The sequence below is a fragment of the Callospermophilus lateralis genome, chromosome 2 (assembly GCF_048772815.1).
Source record: "Callospermophilus lateralis isolate mCalLat2 chromosome 2, mCalLat2.hap1, whole genome shotgun sequence".
Lineage (NCBI taxonomy): Eukaryota > Metazoa > Chordata > Mammalia > Rodentia > Sciuridae > Callospermophilus > Callospermophilus lateralis.
Genome location: NC_135306.1, coordinates 26,077,101 through 26,092,391, shown reverse-complemented (window position 1 = coordinate 26,092,391; position 15,291 = coordinate 26,077,101). Strand labels below are relative to the sequence as shown.

Here is a 15,291-nt window from a genome sequence, read left to right as displayed (position 1 = left end):
TCATCTCCTAGCCTGGCTTACAAGATTTTCAGTTTTATGACCTCTGGAAACAACTCCATCTCCGCTGTTGCCACAGTCACATGTGCTCCAACTGTCTAGGTATTTTGTAGTTCTCTGAATCTCTATGGGCTCCTGCAGATCCACACATTTGCATAGTCTTCCTGTAATATCTTCACTCACCAAATTCCTCCATCTTTTTAGATTTAGCTAAATGCCACTTGGTCTTCCTGTCCTTCACCAGGTCTTGGTTAGATGGCCCCTTTGTGCTGCCAGAGCACATTCTCTTTTTTGCCCAATCTACCCACTGCCTTGAAACTGACCTTTCTGTTTCTCACAGGACCCCTCCCAAAATATGATGGCCAGCATTTATCAACCTTTTAATGAACTCTACATGGCTTGTCTAATTTAATTCTCACAATCTGGCCAACTGATACTATTATTATTTAAATTTCACTTGATAAATTGAAGACCAGGTGACTACCAAGAATTAAAACCAAAGGCTCTAATGCTGGAATACATACTGGTTTTTTTTTTTTGTGTATATATATATATATATATATATATATATATATATATATATATATATATATGATAGACACAGTAACTTTATTTTGTTTATTTGTTTTTTATGCGGTGCTAAAGATTGAATCCAGTGCCTCACCTGCGTGAGGCAAGCACTCTACCACTGAGCTACAAACCCAGCCCTGGGATACATACTCTTAACCATAAGATTGCGAGCCTTCTGAGTACAAAGAGTCAACCTCATTCACTGGCATCCCTAGATTTTTGCAAGAGGCCCAGAACAATGAGAATAGTTGGTAAATGTTTATTATACAAAATGAATGAATTTATCTACAAAAAACTTATTTCTGCTATCTCCTAAGAATGCTAAGAAAATTAGATTATGTGTATTTTTATTTTATTTTGTTTCCACAGTGTTCTAATAAGAGAGTTTAAAAAAATAAGACAAGGAATGAAGCACAAATTGGAAGGATGGAAACATTGGAAGGAATTCCATATGAATGAAGAATTAGATTTGTATGGTGTCATGTTGAAAGCTTGAATTGGGGCCAAGAAAGCATCAGGAGAAACAACTATTACTACTGGGAATAAAAACATTCTAACTTTTAAGCTATTGACCAATAAAGTGATGAGGTCCCCCTTTCAGGAAGTGTACAAACAAAAGTTGAAGGACAATTTGGTGAGATGTTGCAGAAGAATTTCAATGATATAATGAGGCACCTTATTGGCTTTGAAGCTCTTTCTCACCCAGAATCTTAGGAATCTATGAAGTTGGAGAGGGGGGAAAGGGGGAAGAAAAGAACTCAAATCAAAACAGATGAGGTTATATATTTTAATTTTCCTGTTGGTGTAACTGAGAGTCTGTGTTTATGGAGGAACACATTTGTTGGGCTTTATGTTAAATTAAAAGGAGCAGGCAGATGGGAATAAGCTAATTGAAAGAAAAATTACTATGGAGACTTTTCTCTCCGGGGGACATCCTGCCATTCTCCTCCTTTACTCTTGAGACTCCTCATTTCCATCACTTATGTTGGAGGTTTCCCGCCTCTATATGATGGGTTTCCCTGAAATGTGACCACAGAGAGATAGAAATAGGCATTCTCTCAAATGGGCGTCTTTTGAGAGTAGAAGAGAGAGGCAGAGAGAAATTGCTTCAATAGAGGAGAGATGGAAGATAGGAAGAAGATCTCACTGCCTGGTGGGACAAAGCTTTGTGAATAAATTCTCCACTTCCGTGGAGGACACAGAGAGGATGATTCAAAGCCTGCAGGCAGACGGTGAGCAACTCCACAAATTTCTAGGGTTCTAGGTTTTCCTGGGTTTGTGGGATAAAATGAAAAAAAAAAGAAAGAAAGAAAAGAAAACACAAGGAGAGACGCAGAGTAAAGAAATAGCATCTAGTGGAAACGTCACAGTTTTGGCTTGTTGCAGAGACCAAGCCTAGAAGTGGGGTGCAAGGCTATGGACATGATAGAGAAGGCAGTGTTAGGGGATACTGGAGTATCCAACAGCAGTGCCCCAGCCTCAGCAGCAGGAGGGGTGATGCAGGTATGAATAAGATTATCAAGGGGTATTTGTGGTAGTCTTCTAATACCAAGGGGTAGGAGATGGAACCTGACATTCTAGTGACTACAGCTGTGGCTGAATGAAGAAATGACTCTTTGCTATCATCTCCTTCCTGAAACTGATTAGTACTCCCTTTAGATTTTATTCAAACTCTCGAAGGGGAGAAATCCTACTTTGTTTATATTTGTTTCCCTGGATTACAGTGCCTGGGACACCATGTGTTAGTAAATAAGTGTTTCTGAATGATTGATTGAATGTATAAATAAATAAATGAAAAGTAAACATTAATTTCTTTGTGAGCAACTTTATTAGACACTGGATTGAGTAGGAGATAGAAACTACAAACGAGGAAGACAGCATCTGCGTTCCTAAAGAGGCTTATGCCAAGTGGAGGTGCTAGAGAAGCAACAGTTAACACAGTGGAATCAAGGTTGATGGAGGGCGGGAAGTGCTAAGCTTAGACTGACTCTAATGTTGTTTGCTCCCAATTCCATAGGAGTATATTGGTATTTTGATACTGAAGGGTCTTTTCTCTCTCTCTCTCTCTCTCTCTTTTTTTTATACTTCTTGATTGTTGATAAAATTGATTGGCATTTTGAGTAATTTAGAAAATGTTAAAAGACAAGATAAATATAAATCATAAGCTTACCACTCTGGCAACTTTTTATTACTATTTTGACATATTGCTTTCTAAACTTTCCTTTGAACATGTTCTACATATGGAGATCATATTATACCTAGAATGTTATCTTATTTTTCTCCCTCCCCCATTTACTATGTCATTAAAATATTCTTTCCAAGCATGACAAGTAACTTTCTTAGTTTTCTTTCTATGTCAGTATCATGGCTCACTCAATAATACTCTTTCTGTTGGACACCTGGGTTTTTCAAATTTTTAATACTGTAAATAATGCTGTACATTTCAGATGAGATTCACTGAAAATTAATTTCCAGACAAAGATGAGAAGATATTTTTACAGTATTTTATGTGTCTTGATAAATCGCTCTTCAGAATGCTTGAACCAATTTCCACCCGTTACTGACTCCGTGTGCAAGTGTCTGCCTTACCATGTACACAGGCATTTGACCTTCTGTCCTGGCACAGGTTGATGTCAGAGAATCCTTCCCAGCTCTCTGGTCAGGAGAGAAATCCGATTAAATAGTTATATTTGAATGATGCCATACCACTTTCTCATATTAAATTAGTAAAACATCAATATAGAGTATACTAAAATTGGGATGTTACAGAGAAGATTAGCATGGTCCCTGAGAGGATAACATGCAAATTCATGCAGCATTCAATATTTTCACAAACCTAATAACCAAATTATGCTATATGCATGTATGACAACATCATGATACCTTCCAATTTTACATACCACTATAATGCACCAATAAAAATAAATACATAAGTACAAGGAAGACCAGCAGAGTAGAGGAGAAGGATCAGGAGGAGATGGAAAAAGGAAGTATTGAAGACCGAAATGGCGCATTTATGACTATGTCAAAATGAATCCCACTATTACGTAAAACTATAATTCACTAATAAAAAAAATTAGAAGAAAAACAAACAAAACACAAACCCACATTAAGTGTCAGAGACAAGCCTTGAGATGGCGACTATTGACATTGTTGATGGCAGGATGAATTGATGTAACGCTTTCAGAAAGGTAATTTGGAAATACTCCTTTAAAAAGATCAATGGCCATATAATTTCAGGTCTGAAAATACTTCTCAAGGAGCCAATCCCCAGGAAAAAACAGTTCTTTTCATCAAGAGAATAAAACATAAAAAATGTTAAGCCTCCTCTATGTATGTGGTATGTAGGGAAAATATTTGAGTCAATTGTGGCATATCTACGTAACGAACTTGAGATGCATTTACCTCAAAATACCATAAAATTTTTGTGGAAACATGAGAACACGATAAATTTTGACTGAATTTAATTAGGATTATACAATAACCCCATGGCATTATATGGGTAAGATGGAAAAAGGTCAAAAATAGAGACATTGACTCTTTTGATGAATACAGAGGTAGACGTGGCATTATAAGGTAGTTTTTCTGAACTTACTTTGTCTTAATTTGTTCTCTCTTTCTTTCCAGCTCTCCGAGGCAGCTGTTTTCTTTTTTGTCCCATAGCAAAATGGTGTATAACGGGCTCCTTAACTAAAAGGCATAGAGTGGATGTTTTCAGGGTGAGACCAAGGTCACAAGTAACATGAGATCTTTACATATGACCTCAACCTGGGAGAGCCAAGGAAGTCATACAGCAGTTTGTTTTCCAAGTTTTAAAAACACTCACCAGTCCAGTCAGTGGAAGGAGGATTGCTACAGACCCGGAGGAACTTCACAAAGATTGGAAAGAATGTGTTTGGCAAAGGAATCCCTGGCCTGAGCTGCTGATTTTTAGGGAGAGAAAAGGAAATCCCAGATAAAACTGCAAAAGCACATGTCACAGAGGACAATAGATTTGAGAGAAAGAAGTAACATGGTGTGAAGTATCACAGGAACTCTCAGATAAAAATATATTCAGGAACAAACCTCACAGCCACCCCCCATTGGGTACACGACAACAGGCTCAGGACAGGGTACAGTGAAGGGAAGAAAGTAAGTGTGAAATTATCAAATCAACTATCATAGGTATCAGTGCAATATGGCAGGGTGGGCTCAAGGGTGAAGAATGATAATTGAAAGTTCAGTACATTTAAAAGAAAAATACAAACAGAAAACATGGGAGGGGAAATGAAGTAGTAGGGTCCGTTTGGACAAAACTGACTTGTAAGGTAATTTTGAGTGTGAAGTAGGGTGAAATGAAAAGTAAAAGGACAGTGAGATTAATGTGATATTATCAAAGTATTATAGCACCGACCACCTGATCAGAGGGAGGAAATCCATGATGATCCTTGAAATGTACACAAAGCTGACCCAGAACTCAAGAATATAGATCATTGCCCGTGTCCTCTAAGACTCTTCATTAAAAAAAAAAAAAAATCCACTGCATTATATTTATTTGTAAGTGTCTTTGACAACATTATCTTCCAAAAGGTTAAGGGAATCAACAGAGAATAGAAAAATTTCAGCCTTAAGTGGGGACAAGAAGGAAAACATTGATACCAAAGTGGATTTGGTAAAGAATAGGGAAAAGTAGCCGTGTAAGTACACTGGATATAGTCATAAGGCCTAGATTTGAAAATAGCTTTTGGAAAAGTTTTAAAAGTAGAATTTGTCATCTAAGAAATGGGAAAGTCAAAGAACAAATTGTGTTCTCCAGATTAAAATGGAAACTGGTTACCAGTTTTAACTTACAATATCCCAAATGCTTTACTATAAACCTCATGAAAAATAGAGTAGACAAAGACTCACCAAAAATAAACCAATAAGTAAAAATTATGGGCAGTATATTTCTGGAATCTCATAGAAATTTTACTCATACAACAGCTCTTGGATCTGGATGAGGAGAGGGAAATTGGCAGACCATTCCTGGGTGACCTCACAGAAAGACAAAAAGAAGGCAAAATGTCACCCTGTTCATTGCACAATCTGCCTCCCTGCCCAGAGATGCAGAGATGGATCATGTAGAAGTTAAACAATTGTATTCTGAGACAAGTGAAACCCCATGTTACTGTCTTATCGTTTGGTCAAGCCATTAACTTTCCTAAGCCTTATTTTCATAATCTCCAAAATGAGATGCATATAGTACCTGCCTCAAAGATTAGTGAGGAAAACAAAATTAGAAGTGCTAATTCATGCAAAGCACCAGGCCCAATGCCTGAAACACAGTAAGCATTCAGTAAGTATTTATTTATTTTACTCCATCCTTTTGGAAACTGGATTTTCCAGAGAACAGGAAGTTTCCCACGGTAGTGAAAAGGAAGTAGTAGGAGGAAGGACAAGGGCACTTAATACCCTAGGAAATAGTGTCTCTTCCAACAATGTAGTGAGGGGAGCAAAGAGGAAAATCGGGGCATCTGGAGCACCACAACCTTACAGAGAAGTAGTGGGCAGAAAAGAAAAAGGACTCCCCTCGACAGATCTGCACCAGGCAACAGCATGCAGCATGGAGGGTCCTGGCTGGGCTTGATGCTTGTCAATCCAATCAAGGCTTGACAGGTAAAATGCAAGGAGCCCCATTACATTTTAAAATAGCCTAAATTCTCATACCATATTTGGAACATACTTATATTAAAAGAACCATTGTTTATACAAAATTCAAGTTTGACTGGGCATCCTGTATTTGTATTTGCTAAATCTGGCAACCCTAATTTAACCTCTGGCTGCAGTTAGGAGGAAGTTTGACTTGCAAAGAAATAGAAAGTGAATGAAGCCACAGGAAATGCACACACCCTGACCCTTGGTAAAGACTGATTGAGTATGGATCTCTGCTTCTCTTTGAATAAGTAGAAAGATACAATGCCATCAATTAAAAACTTATCAAAAGTTCAGCAGGAGAAGGGAAACAATAAATTGTGAAAATTCATTCCATAGGACCTTGAACATATGAACTACAGAAAACAGGGAAAAAGTGTAGAGATCGGTTAGCATTCCAGGAAGACAGGGAGAAAGTGTAGAGATCGGTTAGCATTCCAGGAAGTATTGTATTCTGAGAGAGGAAGACATTAAAGGGAGAGAAATTTACAAAGTTAACAAAATGAGATGTAACAGATAACCTTAGAAGAAAAGGCATTCACGGCAGCATTACAAAGAGTGAAAATGTGAATAGCAAAATCTAAATAGTTTTTGAGGCAGTAAGAAGAGCTGATGCTGCAGTAAAGGAAATCATGAAATGGAGTTGAAACTGGGAAAGTATTTCTATCCTTGGTGTAAAAGATTGAAGAGGTGAAATTATGAAGAGAATAGCATAGACATGAGACACAAAGAATGGAGATCAATCTCAAGCTACATGAAATGAGAACAATTACAGTATATGCAAAAGCAAATCATTAATGCAAACTTTATAAAGGCTGAAAAAAGAGGGAGGGAAAAAGACAGTGGTCTAGGAAGTGGTGATAGAGCACTCAGGATGGACTAGGCTTCCTTCCTTGGCACCTTATCTCTGTTAATTTTTTAAGACTCTCGAGTGTCTATGAAGCAGCTACTATGTTAGCTCCATTTCACAAATAGGAAAACTAAAAAAATAGAGATGTTGTTCATCTTGTTTTTTTTTTATTTTTTATTGTTCAGATTTCGTTCAAGTTTACAGACCTAGTGAAGGAAAAAGCTGGAATTGAACCCAGACCTTCTGGCTCTTACTGAATGCTCTTGACCTCAAAGTTGCATGGTATTAGAAAGAGGACTACCTTTTGCATATGCAGATTTTAGACTTCACTTTATCACATTAGGCAACATCAATGAAGAGATAGCCATACCCAAAAACTTCACTACAAATACTTAAATATTTAATAGAGAAAGAAAAATGATACAAGCATTCAGGCTGTAAATAAAACAGAACTGAATGAAAGAAGTTATTTACAGAGGAACAACAATCAGACCAACCTGAGACTTCTCTATAATGCTAAATGTCAAAAGACAAGGAAACCATTTTGCAGAGTTTTGAAGAAGCCTGGTTACGAGCCAAATTGTATAACCAACCACATGGTGCCTCCCTCATATGTGAAGCCAACAGCATTTGGCCATTCCATGCTGTGAGTGGGTTCGGATCATACCATCACACATGCTCCTTGAAGGAGTTAGTTGGAGACACATACCTATTCTAAATGATCAGAAGAGTAATCAAAGTTAAAAGTCTGGGGAATTTGTGGCAGCTGGGGGCTAACGATGAGTACAAAGGTAGGTCGGCACAGAATACATAGAGTCATGGAGTCTGATCTAAATTGAGTGTCAAAAAATATTGTTTCGAAACTAAATGCAAATGTCAATTAAAATTCTGGACATGGAAGATATATGATACACAAAAGAATAATTTAATAAACACAGTCTGGTGTGCCAAATCCCAAATTATATTTTAAGACTGAGAAGTGGGAAGTGGGAAGAAAACTCTAACTAGATTCCTCCTCTGAACTGCTGGGTTGTAGAGACATATCAGAGTGTCTAGTTTCATTTCTAACTTTGAGATTTAAAGAGACAGGAGTTGATGTGCGCTGATTTGACCCTTATAAACCTCGTCTCACACAAAGATCTCGTTAGCTTTCTGTGCTCCAGCTACAGTGTGTGTGGTTTTTTTTTTTTTTTTTAAATGTTGATGTTGGTTTTGTGTTTATGATTCTCGAAGACTTCCTTCTACCATGAACCCTTTTCATCTACTATTCCCTCTTGTAGGAATGCTCTACCTAGATGGTCATCCTTGAGTTAATGAGTTAACACCTACTTACTCTTCATATTTCAGGTCATATTTAATTTCTCAGGGTATTTTTCAAGATTCTGTGTCTGTGTCGGCTGCCTTTGTCATAGGCTTTCATAGAATTGCTTTCCTTTCTTCTGAAGCATTTATCTGTTTATAATTATGGTTTAATTAATGCAATTACTTGATTAATATCTATTTTCCCCACTAAACTGTTCCCTCACCCCAGCAGGGTTTGGAGATATTTTTTTTTCCTCTTTATTTTTGTGCCAGAAGCCTAGTATAATGTCTGCCACATAGGAGGCGATTAGTGTTTGTTGAGACAATTAATAGAAAACATAAAACAAATAATACATAGTCCAAACTATAGATAGCATAAAATAAATCTCAAAGAAGCATTAAAACCCACAAGTGCAAATGCAGATGATTGAAAAGACAGTAAATATTTCAGTGACAACATTATGCACACATCCACATCGGCTAAGTGGCCTCAATTAAAGTCAAAAGATTCCTCAAATATGGAAAAAAAAAAAAAAAAAAAACTCACAGCAGTGAACGAGATGCTGCTGCATCAAGAGACAAAATGTATCAAAGTAAGAATAAGGAGAAGATATAGCAGGAAAAAGGTAAAGAAAATAAAAGTAGAGCAAGCAATAATAACTTCTAAAATAAACAATCCAAGTTTTCTTTTAAAAGTCTTATGAAACAAAGATGATCAATGGGATGATTTGGTTGCTTTAGGATATTTCCATCCATATTTTCCAGGCATCAATCTGTCTTCGAGGAAAAGTATATTGATGATTTAAATAGCATAGTATTAAGTTTAATGACACTTATGTACATTTAAAATCAGTTATACATTTTGTAAATACATCAAGATTTTGCCTACCAAGAGAAAATACACTTACTTTGACTGCCTGATGGAACAATAAGAAAATATGATTATTAACTGGGAAATAAAAATACACACATAGGGGCTGGGGTTGTGGCTCAGTGGAATAACATTTGCCTCGAATACATGAAGCACTGGGATCGATCCTTAACACCACATAAAAATAAATAAATAAAATAAAGATACTGTGTTTAACTACAATTTTAAAAATTTCTAAAAATAGACACATAAAAAAATAAATATTCCAATAGTGGTATGTTGCAAAAGCCACATATTCTGTCCATAATTCCAAATAATTAGAAATGTTTTCATAGGTATGCATTTAAAATATTCTTCAAGATCGAAATTTAGCTATCATTGCTGTGAATTATTGAGACAAAGATCAATTTGACAAGCTATAAACTATTTTTAAAGAATTTAAGACAATCCAGATAAAAAACCTAACAAGTGCAACCAAAGCTAGTCTTTTTTTTAATTTTTAAAAAATATTTTGGCAGCCCAATATCATATATAATATATATATATATATATCTTTATTTTATTTTTATGTGGTACTCACGATGGAATTCAGTGCCTCACGCATGCCAGGTGATCGCGCCACTACTTGAGCCATATCCCCAGCCCCCAAAGATAGTCTTAAAAAGAAATATAAACCACTAAATGTATTTTGGTTAAATAAGAAAGAATTTAAAAAAATAAAGTAATCCTAACGCAAACTAAAGAATAATAACAATGAAAATAGAAAACACTGATTTTAGAAAATGTTTAAAATAATATGTAAATGAAGCTCTATTTTGGGGGGGAAAAAACAAAAAGGAGAATTCATAGAAAAATCTCACCATTCACCAGAGAAAAACTAAATAATTGATGTTAGAGATGAAAAAGTCCCATAAAATTTTTCATTATAGACCTTTTGGCTTAAAAAGGGAATACTGTGAATACATTCTATTTTTATAAAATTAGAGAAAATTGGGAGGGAATTTTTAAACCAATTAAGGAAGGAAAAAGTACATTAAAGAGTAATCCTGGTGGAGGCTAGACCCAGTGGGGCATGTGTGTAATCCCAGCGGCTTCATGCTCCTGAGATTAATCCCCCCGAAAAAAGAATAACCATGGTAAAGATTGATTTTTTTTTTTTCGGTGCTGGGGATTGAACCCAGGGCCTTCCTGCATGCAAGGCAAGCACTCTACCAACTGAGCTATATCTCCAGCCCAAGATTGAAAATTTTACTAAATAACAAGTTTGTCTCCACATCTGAAAGAAGTTTATTGATGAATTCTGTGATTCTTTCAAAGAATAATAATTTTCATTTGATGTACATTTTAGAGTACCTCGTAAATTTGATAGAAACAATAATTTGCCTTCTGTAAATATAGTTGGTTTAAAATTAGGAATAATTATTAACATAATAGCTAGCTTGAGAGTTGACTCTTTTACATGAAAAAATGAGATGAACAAACCTGGATGTCATCCACCCTGTCCTTAGGACTCAAAAAATTTAGAGGACCTTAGCAATGAACATAGCAAAACAAAAGAACGGAGAAGAGCAAGTAGACGAGGCTTGATTGTTCAAGTTCTTTTGAGGAATCAAGCCCAAAGATTTATACAGATGGTCTGTACAGTCTTGTCGATAGTTTCGTGTCCATGAGAAACTCAGTCAGAGACCTGGGGTTACATGCTCAAAGGTCACAAAGGTAGAAAATAGTGGAAGTGAGGTCTGAGGGCTGTTTTGCCTACTCCAAGGCTTTTCAGGATTTCATCAAGACACCAAAGTTGAGCAAAGAACAGATGGAGGAGAGAGGTCACTAGTGCAGAAACACTGCTTTCTAAGTGGAAAGACAAAATGACATTGCTGGAGAGATGTATTCACAAGCTCATCATTCTCTGCATGTGGAGATCTTTTGAAGTTTCTTGCAGTTCCACCCCCCCCCCACCCAAGGGTAGGTCTGCTTCCTGTTAAGGCTGTCAAGTTGTTTTGTTTAAATAGCTAATGCATGATACCCAAATATCTTCCTGTGATACCACTAATTCAGTGGCAGTAATGGAAAATCAAGATTTAAATTCTGGGTCCTTATAAAAACTCTTGTTTTTCCCGAGGTCCCCATACCAAGAATCCTATCTCATAGTGTAATCATTTTCTGAGACTCACTGAGATGACAAAGCTTTGTAAATGGTGCCTATGCTTGAGAAACCTAACAACTCTTTATCCTAATCTCCTGACTCCAGTCTTCGAAGAAAAATTGCACAATCTTTAAGAACTCAACTGTAGGGCTAGAATGTCTGGTATGACTAGAAAAATGCCTGACTATTTTGCAAACAATGTAATTATAATGGTGGAGTTTTATTGAACATGTTCAGTCATTTCTGATTGTACAAAGCAGTTCATGTTCTTTATGCCCCAAGTCTTAATAATAATCCTGTGTGTGAGTATGCTAGTCTTGAAGACTGTTCCTAACCGATTCAGTTCTTCTTTCTTCCTAGGGATATGGCAGAACTGCCTTTTCTTATCCTCATTGAAGTTTAGGTTCAAGCTTGTGACACTTTTGAGAATGTAATGTGAGATAAGAGACAAATGTCACTTTGGGGCAGAAGCTTTCTGAGATGTAATACATCCTGGTTTCCTGCCTTTCCAGATATGATAATATATGCTAAATGGAGCCTCCATCAGACACCCCACAATGACTAAGATGATCATGACTGCTCACATGCTGACCTCAAGTAAACTAGTAGTAAGGACAAAAATTAAACTTTTGTTTAACACCTGTGGCCGGTTGTCCTAAAGTTAACAACACCAAGATATTTCCTTCCCCATGTTCTTCTTACTTTACGGCATTGTTACTCTCCCATTGGGAGATCAAGTTATGTTCCTTTCTGTTGAGTTTGGGACAACCTGTGACCATGGCAGAGATGCCATTATCTGACTTCTAAGTCAGAAAATACAACACAGCTTCTAATGTTCTTCTTGAGATACTTGTCCATGAAATCTAGGCTCCATGCTGTAAGGAAAACAAGCAGATGCATTTGAAAGGCCATGTGTAGCTGTTGTTGTCACGACCAGTTGAGATCCCATCTAGCACAAAACACTAGAAGCATGTGTGTGAGCCTTAGTCTGAGGCCCATCTCAGTCTTGGAGCCATGATGTTGACCAGAGTGTCAAGTTATGCTCACCAAGCTCCATCCAAGTTACAGATTATGAAAAAAAATAAACGTAACCATTTTCATTACTGAGTTTTGAAGTAGTTCATTACAAAGACATAGACAATTATAATGAAGAGAGTAAATCCAAACTTTGGAGTTTTTGTTGTTGTTGTTGTTGTTGTTGTTGTTCAATAGAAGCATAAATTACATACCTTGAAGGATGTAGCAAAAGTGTTGGTTTCCCCATTTTGCAACAGGGGATGTAGTGAGGTGAAATAACAGGCTCAAAGTACACAGCCTAAGACAGATCTGCTGTAGAGGAACTGCAGGAGAAGGGCACCGATGTAGAACACTGAGCATATTGATGAGTTGTATCATATTCTTTCCAATGGTATTGCATTAATTCCCTAACAGACAAAACAGTGAGGAAAGTGTGTCATCTCTCTCCATTTTACAGAATACTAGCTCCTTGGAGATAACTTTTTTATACTTTCTTTATACCTTCTTTCACACTCCCCTCTGAATTTATCACTTCTCTCTCCTACAACAACCACTAATCCATTTTATTTCCAGTATGAAGTCCAATTTATAGTATGCTTAAGATCTTCCATTAATGTTTGATAGACTAAATCAAGTTGTTGAAGAGCGGGAAGGTCAAGAGGGGCTTGGAGGAAGCCTGGGATCTCATAGTCAACCTCAGATCCAATCCATTCCAAAGCCTGTGTCTTCTCTTTATATCACTGCTTGGATGAGGGTAGAGTCATCTCCTGTGGGTGTTTATGAGGTCTTAGCAGTGTGCATTGTGAATCAGAGAGACCCTTTTAAAGGTCGTGGAAGCATTGATAATGAACCTCAAGTAGAAGCAGCATAGATCTGGATACTGGTTTTGGGTTCTGGATAGAGCCTTTGTTCAATATTCAAATTGCCTCAACAGAGTAGGCCTTGAGGAATAAAGGCTGCTTCTTCGTATTGTCAGCATGGTGAAAGTGTAGGAAGGTAAAAAGTTAACCACAACAGTGCCCAATCCTCAATGTGGCTAAGACAGTAGACTTGGGTTCCTGAATGGATGGGCTCTTTTCTTTCAGATTTGCCCTAATGTACAAAGACAATTGAAAACGTGGCACTCTGTGGCACTCCTTGAGAGGAACCTGGGGTTGGTTTTGTTTTGATGAAACACGACAACTCTAGTTCATCATTCACCTGTAGCAGTTGAAAACACAACCTGAGCACAACCTTTCAAGCTGAAAACCTAAGAGCTTACACCAAGATGGAAAGAAATAAAAGATAGTTATGAACGAAATGAAAGTATCTACCCATTGACCTTCTGCCATGCTGTAGAATGATCACTTTACCATATAACTCCAAAATAAATCAACTATGAAATAGTTTTCCTTCATCTAAACTTAAAGCTCTATCATAGAAAATTAGAAAAAAAGTTACAATAAGCTTGGAGAGAAGATAAAAATCATATATAATCTCAAAACCTCGAGATCATGATCTGGGTATGTCTCACTCATATTTGGTAGAAACCATAATGTACTCTCAATTTTAGGGGAAAGTATTTTAATGAAGTGTAATAGACACACAGAAAAGCATGTAAGTCATACACATATAATTCTATGAGTTTTTTAAAGTCAACATACCCCATAGCCACCTTTCAGATAATGATATTGACAGCACCCTAAAACCTTATTTCACACTCTTCTCTGAATCTATCACTTCTCCTTCCTACAGCAACCACTATTCAGCATTTGGAATTTATATAAATGAAATCGAATAGTTCCTACTATTTGGGATCTAGCTTCTTTAACTAAAATTAGATTTATGAAAGTCTTTCATACTGTTGCATACAGTTTTAGATTATTCATTCTCATTGTATAATTGTCTATGGTGTGAATAGACCAAAGTTGTTATCCATTGAATTGTTCATAAACATTGACATACTTTCCATTTGGTGGCTATTAAAAATAATTCCTGGCTATAAGTCTTGTGAAGCCACATATCTTTGGGGAGTGTAACATCATAGGGCATGATATTTCTGGTTTAGCAGATAGTATAAAATAATTTTGGGGGAGGTACCAGGGATTGAACTCAGGGGTACTTGACCACTGAGCCACGTCCCCAGCCCTATTTTGTATTTTTTTAAAGACAAGGTCTCACTGAGTTGCTTAGCAGCTCGCTGTTGCTGAGGCTGGTTTTGAACTTGCAATTCTCTTGTCTCAGCCTCCTAGTATAAAATATATTTACAAATAAATTATATCAATAGACATGCTAAACCCCTCCACTCCCTGGCAGCATATGACAATTCTTATCATTCATGTCCTTGCCAAGACTAAGTATTTTAGTCTGGGGCTTAGCATAGATAGCCTTTATGATGTTGAGATATGTTCCTATTATCTCTAATTATTCTAGTGTTTTGGACATAAAGTGGTGCTGTATTTTGTCAAATGCTTTTTCTGCATCTATTGAAATGATCATATGATTTTTATCTGTAAGTCTATTGATGTTATGAATTACATTTATTGATTACTGTATGTTGAACCAATCTTGCATCCCTGGGATGAATCCCACGTGATCGTGATGCACAATCTTTTTGATATGTTTTTGTGTTCGATTGGCCAGAGTTTTATTGAGAATTTTTGCATCTATGTTCATTAGAGATATTGGTCTGAAGTTTTCTTTTTTTGATGCGTCTTTGCCTGGTTTTGGAATCAAGGTGATATTGGCTTCAAACAATGAGTTTGGAAGTGCCTTCTCTTTTTCTATTTCCTGAAATAAATTGAAGAGTATTGGTATTAGTTCTTCTTTAAAGGTCTAGTAGAACTTGGTTGTGTATTCATCTGATCCTGGGCTTTTCTTTGTTGGTAGACT

General features: G+C 36.7%; 1 pseudogene; it reads left to right on the top strand.

The window, feature by feature from the left end:
- The first annotated feature begins 3,301 nt into the window (after positions 1–3,301).
- On the top strand, positions 3,302–3,397 carry LOC143393200 (U6 spliceosomal RNA; annotated as a pseudogene).
- The last annotated feature ends 11,894 nt before the right edge of the window (positions 3,398–15,291 follow it).